Source organism: Taudactylus pleione, unplaced genomic scaffold (genome assembly GCF_031769625.1).
Source record: "Taudactylus pleione unplaced genomic scaffold, aTauple2 ptg000065l, whole genome shotgun sequence".
Taxonomy (NCBI): Eukaryota; Metazoa; Chordata; class Amphibia; order Anura; family Myobatrachidae; genus Taudactylus; species Taudactylus pleione.
This window is the reverse complement of record NW_028284467.1, coordinates 10413230-10426965: the sequence shown is the minus strand read 5'-3', so window position 1 is coordinate 10426965 and position 13736 is coordinate 10413230. Positions and strand designations below refer to the sequence as shown.

General features: G+C 44.9%; 1 protein-coding gene across 2 annotated transcripts in view; it reads left to right on the top strand.

The window, feature by feature from the left end:
• The window catches only part of SMAGP (small cell adhesion glycoprotein), a 47462-nt gene that overhangs the window by 16505 nt on the left and 17221 nt on the right, over window positions 1–13736 (top strand). Inside the window, exon 1 of one of the 2 annotated variants that reach the window (XM_088466288.1) lies at window positions 5474–5566. The exons of the other annotated variant lie outside the window; for it this stretch is intronic. The gene's annotated coding sequence lies outside the window, so the exon portion shown is untranslated. Of the gene's footprint in view, window positions 1–5473; window positions 5567–13736 lie in introns of those variants that run through there. 2 annotated transcript variants of the gene reach the window in all.

The following is a 13736-nucleotide window of genomic DNA, read 5'->3' as shown; positions in this document are numbered from 1 at the left end:
CCGCACGCATGCGCAGATGTGCAAACATCGCTCGGAACGAGCGTACTGCCGCTAACGAGCGGCTCTGAATGAGGGCCATTATCTTTCTCTCAGGCTCACTCTCAATTTTCCTTTTTACAAACCCACAATTTATCTTTTGTACAGGTGCAGCATTATACCTTGCAGTAGAAAACCGGCGCATGCGCTGATCTTCTAACATCTGAGATGTACTGAAATCATCGGGTTTGCATACATTACTGAATGAGGCCCCTGCTCCTTCCATTTTCTAACTCTCCTCAGGGAAAAATGCAGGATTTCAATAATTTTACTTGGTTAAATCACATAGTGCAAGATGTAATCCAATAACAACAGATAATTCAATATCAGTGACCACTTATTCTACAAGTAGTACTTATATAGGGAGTACTGCAGAGCATTCGCTCCAGCCCCTCACTAGGCTGATTTGTCCATTAGCATGGATAACAGACTTGCATCCGACGAATAAGGCCCACTGACTTATTTCACCAGCAATAAGTAAACTGTGTAACAGATGTATCTAACATGTGACCCCCCCCCCCCAAATACCTGAAACTTATTAATCCTTCCAGAGAGATAAAGTAGAGAAGTTGCCCATAGCAAACCAATCAGCTTCTAGCTATCGTTTATCCAGCATAGGGTTGGATTCAATTAGCCGCCATAAAACGAAAACTTATCGCCGGAGAAGTTTTCACACTCTTCGCCAGTTTTGGTGCGATATCTTCACGTCTTTTTGATAGGCGCGCTCCCATTTTACGCCATATCCTATTACAAAACATGCAAAAACGCATATGTGCAATAATTGCGCATGGCGAAAACTAGCGAAAAGTACAGCACATTTTGGGGAAATCAGTCTGCACCCCATAAAAAGCCTAACTGACATAGGAAAACAATACAGATGAGTATTACTAGCCCTAATAACAGTATTTTGGGTTCTTAAATTGTGTGAAATTGTTGTTATATGCATATTTGCATAAGTGTGGAAAATTGATAAAAATATTTTTTGTAGAAAATAAATTCTGCAGTTAATTTGCGGGTACATTAAAATGGGAACAAGCATATGTTTTGTGTGTATAAAGTGCACTTTTACAAAATATAAAAAATACACCTGATGCAGCCACCTGCAATCCTAAAAACACCTGTCCCATCCATACAGCCCCCCAAAATAACAGAGCCAATACTTTAAATACATTTTCCACTATTTTGATATTTTTTCACATTGACATGTCATTATTTGTCAAATTAAACAATTTAAAAGTGATTATTTTTTTCCTAATTAGTCAATAGGGGTTGTCCAAGGGGTTCTGAACCAAGGGCCTGATTCTGCATGGATCACAAGTCTGCAATCTCATACACCCACATGCTGCAAATATATGCAATGGAATGCAATCGCAGTGCAATCGCAGCACTATACCAAGACACCCACCATTGTATAAAGCCGCCCATTTCCCAATACATACCTCTGCAAGTCAGCGAAAACAGCGCACCAGCACACCTGCGTTCCTTTGACCACCCCCCCTCTCCACCTCCAAACGGTGCTTCCTGCCAATCATTTCTTTGTGTTGCTGCGTGTCTGCTGCCTTCGCATACCCGATTGCAGTGGCCGGCCCATAGTCTATAAAGTAGGAGTTAGAAGCTGATTGGTTGTTATGAGCAAGGTTTTATACATCTCCCCCTTGTGTGAAAAGAAGCAACATGATCGGACACTGCAGGATCGTATCATAATACTATTGACCAGGATGGGACTCACCAGGGGTGCCGGCCGAGGGAAGGGGGCACCGGCGCACCTGCGGCTAGTTCTGTCTGTCAAAAGACTGTGCTGCTGCTAATTTTTCAGTCAGAAGCATAGGCGTGCGCAGGTACCGGCACAGGGGGTGCCCCTGCCGAGTCATGGACTACCCAGTCCCCCCTCGCTCCAGGACATACACTTCTCACCTGGACTCATCTGGCCCTCCAGGTGAGTAGTCTATGTCCCACTGGGAGGTGTGGACGGGGTTGTCCATGACCCAGCGGAGGGGGAAGGGCCGAGGCGGCACCACCTGTACCGGCATCTGCGCACGCCTATGGTCAGAAGTATCAGTGCTAGACGGCGAGGGGCGGCGATTGCCGCCTGTAGAGCCACCACAGTGTCTATTTACTAACTGTCTAGATTAGATTATTCTACAAAAGGGATGGGGCAGTCCCTTACTTTGTCAGGGGTGCTCTGACTCCTAGATATATCCCTGGGACACTGCCGGAAATGTTGCAGTAGCACTGGCTATCGACCATTGATGGTTAGCAACTATCGATGATTCACTGTGATGCTAGATGGGTTTATCTTCTCTGAGGGAGGTCTGATGGCGGAGGCCTGTGCATACAAGGCCAATGTCTGGTCATATGTGAACTATTGTGTTCAAGCATCATTGGTTTTGGGATGATGGTTAAAAACCATCGACTGCAGAACCTTCAATGGACAACCCAATGTTGCAGTGTGAAAGCATGGATGCAGCCATAAACACTATTAAAGAATTAGAGACTCTTTTTATTTTTTACCGCAGATGGGACCTAGGGCAAATATCAACTTAGTTGTGGGGGATATATACTGTACACTGCATAGAATGTGCTCTATGAATAAAATATATATATACATAAACTTCCCGTTTCACAAGTTAAGGCCGTATTCAATTAGAGGCGAAAAGCCGTTTTTTAGAGAAAACGTTTCGCCGGTGATGTCATTTTGCCAGCGGAGACTTATCCCCGTATTCAATTTTTGCGACTTTTCCCCGGTGCGAAAACGCAGGGCCGCAACTAGTGGGGGGCTAGAGGTGCACGTGCACCGGGTGCCGGAATGCAGGGGGTGAAAAAGGGCTGACTCAGCCCCTGCACACCCCGTGTAGTCTTGTAGTGCACAGTGATTGGGGGCTGCAGATTCCGTGCAGACTAGCCATCCGCATGGGCTCTGCTGAAAACGGCCATCCAAAAATGGCTGCTGCCAAGGAGGAGACAGATGCTAGAGGTCCTAGTGTCTGTTAGGCCAGTGCAATGCACATAGCGTTCCCGGAAGTGTCGGGAACGCTGGCACTGCCGGCAGAAGATGCAGAAAGCTGCATCTTCTCCCATGAAACCCCATAGCAATGAGCATGAAACCCCCTGGCAACGAGCATAAACCCCATGGCAACGAGCATAAACCCCATGGCAACGAGCATGAAACCTTCTGGCTACGAGCATGAAACCCACTGGCAACAAGCATAAAGCCCATGGTAACGAGCATGAAACCTCCTGGAAATGAGCAGGAAACTCCCGACAACAAGCATGGAATCCCTGGTAATGAGCATAAATCCCCTGAGCGAGCAGATCATTTTAAAGTAATTAGAAGCCTTACTGTGGGGCATAAAATGGTGTCAGGGGCAAATATGTAAGTGGCACTTTGGTAATAGGCATTACAGTGTGTGACATAATGTGTAATGGGCATTATGGTGTGTTGAATAATGTTAGACAGATATCCTAGTTTCGGCCCTGGAAAACGCAATACAATGTACCCGGCGGAAAAGTTTTGCCTATGAATAGCTGTCGGAAAAAAGTGCAGAATTGCGGTTTTGGGGTGCAAAGGTGAGGAAACCACCCTGCACCCTTAGGACAGGTCCCCAAAAGGTAAACTGCGTCAAAAAAATCCTAAAAAGAAATAAAGAACACCCCAAAAAATGACTTTGAAAAAGGGGGCCGAAAAAGTTCAAAGTTGGGGTACAAACTTAAAAACTAGCGAAATAGACTTTGGGGGGGTCCTCAAGTATGGGGGAAGTGTTGTTTTGATTGCAGGTGCTTGCTGAAGGTGCGTTTTTAACGCTTTTTAAGACCTCACTTTTGCAATTTTTAACCATGCTTGCACCCATTTTCGTGTACCCCAAATTTGCTGGGACTAGTTAGTGCCACCAAAAAAAAATGCTAAATGCTATTCTTCACCACTTGTGCAAAGATGCGAATTAGCAGCAAATGAGAGCATTTAAGTACCCCAAATAGCTTCAGCAGGGCTAATCGGGCGCATCTACCATGATCCGCAATGTTAGTGCATCTTTTGGGGGGTGTCAGGCTGATTTCCCCAAAACTGATCACTTTTCACCTGTTTGCGTTTCGCCGGGTCCCGTTTTCGCATCTTGGAATGTAATACGGCGAAAAGCGGGGAAGCGTGCGATACTTTTTCGTATGGAAAACCAGCGAAGTCGGCGAAAAGTCCGGCATGCGAAAAGTATGGGACTTTTCGCGCCTAACTGAATATGCCCCTTAGTGCAAGTCAACACTCCATTCCGCTATCAGAGATCTGCAAGGCCCATCGGAAGAACCACCATGCCTATTTCCAGAGCCGTAACTAGACTTTTTGGTGCCCTGTGCCAGAGAGAGCATTGGCACCCCCCCTCATTTTTTAAATAGGGACATAAGATAGCACACCTGAAAAAGGGCCATGGCTTCATGGGGAAGGGCCAGGGAAGAGATAGGGGTACTCCTGGGGCAGCCAGTAGATAGTGGGGATAAAAGAAGAGGAAGCTACAAGTGAGAATGATAATAAACAGGAAAATTGACAGGCCCAAACAGAGCCTCCTGCCCTGTGCCATGGCACAGGTTGCCCTACCCTAGTTACGGCCCTGCCTATTTCTATATATATTGCCTATCCTCCAACATGACCCGTTCCATTAGGTACAAAATGATCTGCTCCTGGACTTCCAACCTAATGCATACCCTCCAACTATACCGTTTTAGCCGGTACAGTACCGTTTTCTAATGGTCTGTACCGGCAAACGGGGCTGTACCGTTTTGGTACACTCACCAGATTTGTTAAGCAGCGCTGTTGGGACACAGGACTCCAGCAGCGCTGCTGAGTGACAGCCGACCTCCATGCTTCTCTGCCCTGACCGCCAGTATACATACAGAACATGCTTTATATTACTGCAAGTTCTGAACTAGCAAGCCCGATGCCTCCAGCCCCCATGGACACGCCTCTTTACCCGTGACCATGCCCCTTCATTTGTGGCCACGCCCCCCATGTACCAGGTTCCTACTGGGAAATGTTGGAGGGTATGCTAATGTATAATTGCTGTCACCTGTGTTGAACTATGTAATTAATGAGACAGGTGTTTCAGCTCAGGTGTCTGCAATCATAAATTAAGAGGGAAGTCCAGGAGCAGAGCATTTTGCACCTAATGGAACGGGTCATGTTGGGGGGGTCTGATCGTCCGCATAACAATATCTTGCACATATATCACATTTTAATCTGGCAAGTGTGGAAACTTTTTTGTCAGTACTGAATCTGTTTTAGGCGAGCTAGGAACGTATTGTGCTAAACGTGAATAAATGCTGCTGTAATGTATAATTAGATAATATGAGATGATGTAACCCAGTCAGTGTGAGTACTGAGCAGCACGGTGTGAGGACGGAGTTAATGCTGGTTACACAGATGGGTGTGGCTGGATGGCCGCCGCCGCCTCCCTGCACCTGACATCTTGTATGTATGTATATGAGGCTCAGCTGGGTGAGGACGGAGGCTGCTGCAGGCTGGAGCTAGGGGGGACATTATTACTTGGTGAGTACTGGCGGGAAATTCAAGCACCGGCGAGAACATTATTACACAGAAGCTCACTTATTATATGCATGTTATGCCTGTAGTTGGGTGCTGAGATAGTTTTAGTCTATCTTGGAACAAAGCAGCGGGGGCCCTGTGTGATATGGATCTGTAGCCCAGTGCTGGGTGTGCAGCGCAGCCATCTGCTATCCTACATGCAAATGCCGCCCTAGGTGATAGCAGCGGGAAATAAGTGGTATCCCCGGTACCTGCAGCAGGGGCCATACCTCCCATCGCTGTGGTACTACAAGTACCAGCACGCAATGAGGCCTGCTGCTCCATAGCAGCCAGTGAGCCAGCCGTAGTAAGACTTGTTGCTGCTTTGTACAGGACGCATGTCCCGGTGACACTAGGATGATGTAGTTGCTGTATGTTTGCACTGCTCATAATCTCTGTACTGTATAGGAAAGCTTCAGTTGTTGGAATATATAAGGAGGGTTGTTTCCAATATCTCCAATGGTTTGAGTGTTCAGATGCTGTTTTACAATTTGCTATTTACACATTAATATATGTATGTATGTGTGTGTGTGTGTGTATATATATATATATATATATATATATATATATATATATATATATATATATATATATATATATATAAATATGTGTGTGTGTATTATGTTACAGCCCCCTGGGGAAGTGTGTGTGGGTCCTAAACTATGATTTGTATGTTGGGACTGTGTACATGAACAGCCCACTATGATTGTGTTCTGAATCTGTCTTATCACATAGGGCTCGATCCAATTGGGTGCGAATTGCAAGTAGCCAGTTTTTCTTTAAACTCGCACACTTTGCAGTGAAGCGTGCTCCCGACAATTATCCAATTAAAAATGCCTATTTGCACTACTCGCAGTGGACGGGTGCAAATTGCCTGCCAAATGAGAATATATGAGAAATGCATGAAAATGTGGGGTGCCTAAACTAATGAAAAAATTGATTTTGGGGTAATTTGAGGAGTTTTTTTTTTTACCTCAAAAAATGACATGTAATTATTGGACTAAATAAGCTAATTAGAAACTTCCAATTGCCTAATTTGGTCATTAGGGGGGGGTTGTACAAGGGGTTCAGCACAGTGTCCCCACATTTTAACCTTAAAATAAAGATTTTCCATCTCTCACCCTCAGGGAGGTACGAGTGGAAAGTTGCGAATTCAGTCTCACTGATCAGTGCGAGTTGCTAATTGGATTGCAAAATGAATTCGCTGTGCGAATTTGAAGTGAAACTCTCATCTCGCAATTCGCACCTAATAGGCTTGACCCCATAGTATTTAGTAGGGCACACACTTATATTGTGATTTTGTTTTTAAAAATACCCTGTCAAACTAATGCGGGGCACACACCTGACTAACCCAGCGACTGTTTGGGTAAGCATACACTTACCAATCGTCTGCTCAATATGACTGGCCAGACATCTCAACTGGGCATAATGGGTTGCTTGGTCGCCTGTACATACTGGCACATGTGCATGTTTTATCTGCAAGATATATTGCATCTGCTGTGCAGCACGGCTGACTTGATGTATCTGCAAGCAACGTTGTAAACTAATATATAGTGTATGCACACCCGCAGATGCACTGAACGATACATCATTTGTTGGATGTACAGTAGTGTCCCGCAGACGGTTGGGAGGTTGGGGACACAAGGACACCGTCGCAGCTCTGCTGAGCAGAGAGCAGCGGTGCCGTGGAGCTGAGTGGATGCCACACGTGTGCACGGCATCCATTTAGTGCAGGGAGAGGTCTGGGGGCAGCCCAGTAGCTGAAGTGCTGGGCTCACCCCCACCATGATGTAAAACAGGGGTGTTACTTGTGGACATGCCCCCTTATCGGACTCACACGACTTGGGTGCGCACAGGGGTCCCAACCCCAGCTGCCAAAATGTTTAGACTTGTGCATAATGCTATCCACACATGCATAATTTAATTTTATTAATTAAACTTCAGTCTTTAGTTTTCTTGTTAACAATCTGACAGTAGTTGGTATCTCTGTGGCCCCTACAATAATGGTGAAAATGCCAACTGATTAGAGCTGCTCTGTCACTTTTGAAAACCCAGCGCTCTGATGTTGCCATTAGCCTGTAAGTGGTTATCCATTGAAGTAACAGGGGTGGTATGTCTTTGCTTTGCCAGACATAGTGGTGTGAAGAAACTAGCTGTTGATACCACATATGACTAATTTGCAAAGCTGAACATTGTGATTATGTTCCAGTGATCGCGGTGAGACAAAAAATTTGTGGGTCCCTGGTACCCCTCACTTTACTAAATTGGGATCCTACCTGACCGTTTATGGGTCCCATCGGAATGAAAGTTTTCTGAAAATCTAACAACAAACTGAGAAAAAATAATTAATGCTAAACAGTTATGTAAAACATTATTTAGTTTTAATATAGTATAGTAAGTACAAAATGTTGTTAATCTTTAGTGCACAATGAGACCTTTTTCCTTAATAGTCAGGTGCTGGTAATCAACATTAGGGCTGCCAGTGTTAGCCAACTAAAGTTTTAGGGGCCCATTTATCATTGAATATTTGAGGTAAAATTCCCGAAAACACCTGTTTACCTGAAATATTAAGTTTCCCCTGGATGTATTAATCACCTGCTGTGATCCCTCCATTCCCACTGGCAGCCGCATCCCCCATAGGTTTCTATGGGGGATGCGATGCTGCCAGATTTACCAATATCCGGAATGCGATGCATTCCAGATATTGGCCCTTGCAGCTAACGCCATTATTAATATTGATTTCACCATCAGCAGGCTTATCATGCTGGCCCATGACATACAAAGAGCCCATCTATAGGAGGCAGAGGCTGCACATCAGTAGGGACAACTCCTGGGACAATTCATCTCCCTCCCCCCCCCCCCCCACTACTGCCAGCACCATTAACAAACCCCACCTTCTCCACTACTCTCAGCATCACTAACAATCCCTCCACTACTCTCAGCATCACTAACAATCCCCCACTACTGTACTCCCTGCATCAATAATACCCACCCACTACCCCCCAACATCACTAACAACCCCCCTATCCATTACTTCCAGCGCTACTAACAACCCTCCCACCCACTACTCCCTGCATCATTACCCCTCCCTCCACCTACTCCCTGTTTCAATAACCACCCCCTGTCGCTCTTTTTTTTTTTTTCTCAGAGGAGGCAGGAGCAGTGAATCCAGCTAGGGAGGGACATGAGAAGTGCGACCGACCCCAGCAGCCCAGGCTCCCCTACATACCCGCTGTCAGAGCGTGATGTTCATGCTCCTAGCAGGTCCCTGAAACAGGAGCGGAGGTGCTGTCATGTTGCCGACCAAGACCAGCGGCATGCGGCGGTGTGACAGCACCTCCGCTCCTACTGTTCCTGCTAGGATGCAGTCTGTCTGGCACCATCCCCCACCCACCGCGCAAGACTTCAGTACTAAGGATACTGGATTTCAACCTCTATACGCACCTACCTATACCTTCTAAACCCTGCCAATAAACCTCTAAAATTGACGCTATTTGCGTACGCAGTCATACAGTAAAATAAAGACTTTAGACCTTGAACATGTGTTTCCAAAGCACAAAGTATTATTCAAGTAAAGTACAGTCAGTTACACGCTGTGATCGAAGCACAATTTAACGCAAAGAATTATACAGACCCAAGATACAGTTATACATTACGCACTTGCTCTGGACCAGATACCGGCATCAGCAAGAAACCTCCGTCAATCAGCAAGAAGACTCCAGACTGGGGTCACAACACACACATTTATACCCTTACAGAAACAGACAACACAAAAGAGGGGTTTGTTGCTAATCCCATTGGTTCCCAGTGCGGGTGCATCTGTTACAGGGCATTTAACAGGTTGGTTCAAATGGACACAGAACAGCCTGTAACAGCTTGTTGCCTCCTCTATTTCCCTTGCATGCAAATCTAGGCTGTTGGTTTCACAAAATACATATTGGTGCTTTATATCTCTACTGTCCATAAGTTGAGAATGCATGTTGCGATCTTCACACCGATGATACCGGGAAGCTGTTGAGAAAGTGCAGATCAGTATAATACCAAACACTGCTTACTTATCACGTATTAAACCTTAGATACCAAAATAGTCTTTATTTCACAGCATTTGTAATAAATGAATAAAACTTGGATCTTATACTTTAAAGCTATGGAACCTTTTATGTGAGTGTGCATTATGTAAGTATTAGGGGTTTGTGAAAAGACGCTAGTTAGGTTTATCTGATTTAGGGCAGATGTGCACGCATGCAGCTGATAAACAGCGTTCGCATACAGGATATTGTGCATTCGCTAATGTGCGTCATGTTAGCAGTGCAACTGTGCGTAATGTGCGGTTTTTATGCATGAGATTCTATTTATGATGGATTTAAAATATATATATATATATATATATATATATATATATATATATATATATATATATATATATATATATATATTAAATCCATCTAATTTCTTACAAACATTTTCAAACTGCAATGCAAATGTGTTATGGGCAGTGAGCTTCAAACAGGGTGGAGACCCCCAACAGTGTTGGTGCCAGCCTGTCTGAAAAAGAGCAGATTTAATTCAAGTGTCTGGGCCATATTACAATTGCCACAGCTACACCTGTCCACATGTGGAGTCTCTCCATTTACATGCAAAAAACCCCTACAGTTTCTGGTGTATTGTTCTTTTCTAATTCCTTTTCTCAGGAAGCTGTTCTTCTAGTTGCTAACTGATACTGTGTTTGTATTGGTATCAAGGTTGTCCCCAGAATGGACTTTGTGTACATCAGGGCATGATTTCTGGAAGGATTACTAAAAAGTGTTCTAATGCTAATAAGTAATTTTTTTTTATGTATGTTAAACACTGTCGGTATGTGTTTGGGGAAGATTGTTACTCTGTCGTTTTCACAAAATGGTGTTGTGTGATCTATTTCTAAGATGGAGTCTTGTCGCCATTCATGAGATGGCGTCATGCAGATTCCGATTGTAAACAGATTCTGTCTCAGCTGATTATCCGGCTTTGACAGTACCTTCAACCCGGGGGCGGCCGGAGTGTTCACACCGGGGTGGGGTGCAGTCTTCGGGCCAGGTGAGCCTCCAGGACCGGGCGCAGTCTTCAGGCCGGGGGCCGCCAGGACCAGTCTTTGGGCCGGGGGATCAGGCACACTACTCTCGCGCTGTGAGCTGCTGCAGAGGAACGGCGTGCTGCGTAATGGCTCGTTTTAATATTCCTCCCTGCAGCCGGAGGCATCAATCATATGCCAGGGGATTGGACAGCAGCGGAGCACGTCCCCAGGGACCCACCCACTCTGAAAAAGTGAGTCCCCGGTATTCAATTGTGGGAAAAATACGCCCTATAGCGCGTATTTGCGGTCATCTTTACGTCACCCTTCATTGAATCATCCCTCGGGAGTCCCCAATTTTCAAGGATTGCTTTATTTTACCAGATATGTCCCAGGTTCTGAAAGTGAAGCACTACTGTCCTCGGACGAACTTTATACACTAGGGGGTCTATGTACTAAGCTGCAGGGACCTGCCGATGAGTGACATCTCAGCCTGGTGGGCAAATTTAAATACCCGCGCAGTTGTGACGTCAATCCCAGCACATCGGGAAGACTATTGGTAAGTGTGTATGCACTTACCAATCGTCAGGTTTACCTAATATGTACTCTGCTTTAGAGAGCGATAAAGTACCAACCAATCAGCTCCTGTAATTTTTCAAACAGCCTGTAAAGTGAGTTAGGAGTTGATTGGTTGGTACTTCACACAGCTGCCCTTAAAGCTCCTCGGAGCATCCTCAAGATGCTCCGGTCATTGCTGTAATCACCGGAAATTGTAGCCCTGCCCCTATGTGCATCACACGGAGGGGGCGTGGCCTGGCCTGCATCAGGCCCGCAAATATAATGTATATCAAAATGGCCCTTGGCAGAGAAGGTTCCCCACCCTTGTTGTAAATACTAACTATAAGTCTATCCACTCTGAGGACTACTCTGAGTACTCCACAATGTCTTGGCCATGTGCCCATCATTCTGTGGTGATAAATAGCAGTAGCCTATGTAGTTGACCCAATGCCCCTGACAAAGTGAAAAACTTGCAGAGCTGCCTCATGACGTTGTACTTTTGGGCAGCAACGTCATGGAGGCTCTGTGTAGGAGCCCATAGCCAGGAACCTCAGATCAAAAGACATGGCTGGAGTAATTTGCGGGGAGCCTTCCCTGGCGCTGGGTGGCCGTGGGCTCCTCAAGGGGTAAAACTTGTGGACCGCTGAGCCAGACGGAGCCCCTATGAGTGTTATCCTGGTCAACAGGTAGTTATGGCCCTGGTAATTAGATGCTGTTGTGACAGTGACAGGCGGATCCTGCCACATAGCTAGAGCTTACAGCTGATGACATAGACCTCTGAGGGCCGCGACTGAGCAATTAACCGCTTTTCAATGTAATCTAATATTGGGAGTAGAGTGTAATACCGTTAGAGAAGCTTTGTCAGATTTCCTGCTGGGTCATATTACAATGAGTGGATGTTAGTCACCTATATGCAATAGCCATTCCTCCTTTGGCTGCAGCATTAGAAGGGGGGATTTTTGCTAGGACTTGCTAAGTAGTCCTGGCCTGTTAAATAGCAGTGATAACGCTCCTTGTATTGTAGTGATACAGAATTAAATTTACTGCTAACCAGTAGCCACCCTTGATAGCTAGACCTCTATAATCTTGTATATTACTTCTGTCTAATAGAATGAACCCTTGTTAAGTCAGATGAGTGACTTTAGTCCACAGGAAAAAGTGTAATCTGACCATCGATGCATCTTTTGTAAAGCTGGAGCTATAGAGATGATGGATGTATATTAATTTTAAATTATTTTCGTTTTTCTTAGGTAAACATCATGAAAGAATGAGACCTAGTTCTTGGAAACTCAGTGTGTGTGCTTCTTTAGCGCAGTCATCAAACCATAGTATTAGTCTGCTTGTTGGACTAATACCATGGTGTTGACTGTTTTGTTAATATCTGTGTGTGTATATCTCCAGAATTACATTGTATATGATTTTATGCTTCATGAAAACCATAAAACAGGGCAGTAACAGAATGCTAGAAACAATTGAAGTAATCTGAACTTAGGATGCAGGATATTTTAAGCGAAATGAGATTGTATTCCTAGCAGGCCAAAAAACCATTTCTATGCGTCGAACTTTAGGAAAACATGAGCTCTACAAATTGCAAACTAACATGACTGCACATGAAAGAGATCAGCATCCAATAGCGCAAAGCAGCACATTTACAAAGCGGTGACAATACAAGTAATTACAGGTGGCCGTAAAAACCTGCTTAACAGCAAGATGCTTGGTGCATGGCTGCAATATACACAGCTGCTTGCCTGTGTCTTGTAACCTTGAATAAAATTGTATATAGGTCCAGATGATACCTTGTTACTGAACTTCATGAAGCTGTAATACATCCACTGTTAGATGACTAAGGGAAACTATATTAATCCTTGGAGAGCGATAAAGTGCCAACCGATCAGCTTCTAACTGTCATTTTACATGCTGTGTTTGAAAAAATGGCACAAGCTAATTGGTTCTATCTCTCTCTACAGCTCATTACATCTTTCTCTAATTTTTTTTTTTTTTTCAGCTGCTTTGTACCTGCCCACCGCACATATCTGGTAGGCATGCCTAAGCTGTCATTGATGCTACTGCTTATAGGTGTATTCAAGGATCTACTTGACCCTTAAGTCACTCCGTGATCACTGCATGATCGAACATCCAGCACATGCAGCAACCCCCCCACTACCATAACTGGGTCCCTATAATAAACAGGCTAAAATGGTTGATATCAACCATGTTGGCCTGCGTGCACGTTTGAGGGGGCCAGAAACAGGACAATATGAACGATCACTATATGACAATATCGTTATCGTCCTGTTTAATCGTACCGTGTGTACGCAGCTTTACAAAGGAACGACTGGTCAGAGTTTTATGACTTTGTCTCTAACCTATTTTTAGGTAGCAATGACTGAAAGCCAATTTGCATTGTTCGAGGTAATGTGTTCTTTGATAACTTAAGTACAGACGCGATACTGTTTTCCGCCCTTAGCGCGGCGGAAACAGCATCGTGCCGGGAAGTTTAGTCTGAGAATTCCCGTTCTCGCAACTAAA